We start from the raw sequence: 3,257 nt of genomic DNA, 5'->3' as shown, positions 1-3,257 counted from the left end.
CTGAAGGAAATCCACATTAGGCAGGAAATGGTTTTGGGTAGACTGATGGGACTGAAGGCTGATAAATCCCCAGGGCCTGATGGTCTGCATCCCAGGGTACCTAAGGAGGTGGCTCTAGAAATAGTGGAAGCATTGGAGATCATTTTTCAATGTTCTATATAGATTCAGGATCAGTTCCTGTGGATTGGAGGATAGCAAATGTTATCCCACTTTTTAAGAAGGGAGGGAGAGAGAAAACGGGTAATTATAGACCAGTTAGTCTGACATCAGTGGTGGGGAAGATGCTGGAGTCAATTAGAAAAGACGAAATTGCTGAGCATTTGGATAGCAGTAACAGGATCATTGCGAGTCAGCATGGATTTACGAAGGGGAAATCATGCTTGACAAATCTACTGGAATGTTTTGAGGATGTAACTAGGAAAATTGACAGGGGAGAGTCAGTGGACGTGGTGTACCTCGACTTTCAGAAAGCCTTCGACAAGCTCCCACATAGGAGATTAGTGGGCAAAATTAGGGCACGTGGTATTGGGGGTAGGGTACTGACATGGATAGAAAATTGGTTGACAGACGGAAAGCAAAGAGTGGGTATAAATGGGTCCCTCTCGGAATGGCAGGCAGTGACCAGTGGGGTACCGCAAGGTTCGGTGCTGGGACCCCAGCTATTTACGATATGCATTAATGACTTAGACGGAGGGATTAAAAGTACCATTAGCAAATTTGCAGATGATACTAAGCTGGAGGGTAGTGTGAATTGTGAGGAAGATGCAATAAGGCTGCAGGATGACTTGGACAGGTTGTGTGAGTGGGCGGATACATGGCAGATGCAGTTTAATGTAGATAAGTGCGAGGTTATTCACTTTGGAAGTAAGAGTAGAAAGGCAGATTATTGTCTGAATGGTGTCAAGTTAGGAGGAGGGGGAGTTCAACGAGATCTGGATGTCCTAGTGCATCAGTCAATGAAAGGAAGCATGCAGGTACAGCAGGCAGTGAAGAAAGCCAATGGAATGTTGGCCTTCGTAACCAGAGGAGTTGAGTATAGGAGCAAAGAGGTCCTTCTACAGTTGTAGCGGGCCCTGGTGAGACCGCACCTGGAGTACTGTGTGCAGTTTTGGTCTCCAAATTTGAGGAAGGATATTCTTGCTATGGAGGGCGTGCAGCGTAGGTTCACTAGGTTAATTCCCGGAATGGCGGGACGGTCGTATGTTGAAAGGCTGGAGCGATTGGGCTTGTATACACTGGTATTTAGAAGAATGAGGGGGGATCTTATTGAAACATATACGATAATTAGGGGATTGGACACATTAGAGGCAGGAAACATGTTCCCAATGTTGGGGGAGTCCAGAACAAGGGGCCACCGTTTAAGAATAAGGGGTAGGCCATTTAGAACGGAGATGAGGAAGAACCTTTTCAGTCAGAGAGTGGTGAAGGTGTGGAATTCTCTGCCTCAGAAGGCAGTGGAGGCCAGTTCGTTGGATGCTTTCAAGAGAGAGCTGGATAGAGCTCTTAAGGATAACGGAGTGAGGGGGTATGGGGAGAAGGCAGGAACGGGGTACTGATTGAGAGTGATCAGCCATGATCGCATTGAATGGCGGTGCTGGCTCGAAGGGCTGAATGGCCGACTCCTGCACCTATTGTCTATTGTCTATTGTCTATAATCAACCACTTTATTTTGCCCGTCTTTGTGACTCCTCTTTGACACGTCGATCACCGCTGAGGCTGTTTTACCTGTTTCGCCTATGTACCGTAAGGTACACTCCTTACATTGAACTGCATACACCCCATTATTTCGCTCACGGGTTATCCTCTGTGCTATCCAGTCTCTCCTGTCACCCTGTTCTATGTTTTTGTCTATTACCCAGTGGGAGCAGGCCCCATATTGACATTAATTTGTAACCCTACTGCTCCCCTCGTCTGCTGGTTTTATCACCATCTCATGTTTATCCCTCAGCTCTGCCGTGGTCTCCCTCTCTTTTTTTCTGGTGAGGTTCGGCCTATCCTTTGTCATGGGCATATCCCAGGCTGTTTTAGTAACGTTCTTTTAAAACGTGTCGTGTTTGTTTGGCTTTACCCACGTTCCAGCATTAGAGGCCAATTTTTGCAATGTTTCCTGGGTGGGATTTGCCGGTTTTACAAATGGTGTCACTATCTCACCCTGCTTCCTGATACCCTTATGGGGTCGGCTCTGTTCTTGCAGAACCCTCGGGTGGTGCAGAGTCTGGGCCTTGTTATCAATATCTTGCCCTGCTTCCCGATACCCTTGCGGGTTCGGCTCTGTTCTTGCAGATCCCTCAGGTGGTGCAGAGTCTGGGCGGCATCGTCACCCAGCACACCGACGCCCACTGAAAATTACCCACGCACAGTGCGCGCCTGGAGCGGCAGTAGTTCAAACTACCCCTACCCCTACCCCTACCCCTACCGCTACCCCTACCCCTACCCCTAACCCTAACCCTAACCCTAACCCTAACCCTAACCCTAACCCTAACCCTAACCCTAACCCTAACCCTAACCCTAACCCTAACCCTAACCCTAACCCTAACCCTAACCCTAACCCTGACCCTGACCCTAATGCAGGCAGAGTTATTTATAAAGTGGCCCAGACTCTGCACCACCTGAGGGTTTTGTAACAGAACCAACCCCATAAGGGTTTCAGGAAGCAGGGCAAGATATTGATAACAAGGCGCAGACTCTGCACCACCTCAGGGTTCTGCAAGAACAGAGCCGACCCCATAAGGGCATCAGGAATCAGGGCAAGATATTGATAAAATGGCCCAGACTCTGCACCACCTGAGGGTTCTGCAAGAACAGAGCCGACCCCATAAGGGCATCAGGAAGCAGGGCAAGATATTGGTAACAAGGCCCACGGGGAAGGCGGCATACTTTGGGGTTATTTTGTAGTGAGTTTTGAAGGCATGTGCTAGTGTTACGCATACCGAGGGCGCGCAAAGTTCGGCGCGCCCGGGCCAAAACGCCTCTGCTGGCCGCGGCCGAGTCGGCCGACGGATTGCCACGGACTTGCTTGACGACCTGTCACTCTCCGTGCATCGGTTGCACGCCCGGTTCGTCCTTTCCATTTGTTTCATGATGTACACGCGGCAGGCGGAATATTTTAAAAGCACTGTTCTGTTCGAAGTGCACAATGGCCGTTGGGGCAATGCAACTGGGGGTCGGTCGACCGGCTGACGACGCCTGCCTGCCGATTTGGTTCACGATGTCCCCGCCGAAGGCGGCATACTTGAAAGTACTGCCGTTCGCGGCGC

Source organism: Rhinoraja longicauda, unplaced genomic scaffold (assembly GCF_053455715.1).
Source record: "Rhinoraja longicauda isolate Sanriku21f unplaced genomic scaffold, sRhiLon1.1 Scf000169, whole genome shotgun sequence".
Lineage (NCBI taxonomy): Eukaryota > Metazoa > Chordata > Chondrichthyes > Rajiformes > Arhynchobatidae > Rhinoraja > Rhinoraja longicauda.
This window is presented reverse-complemented; position numbering follows the sequence as displayed.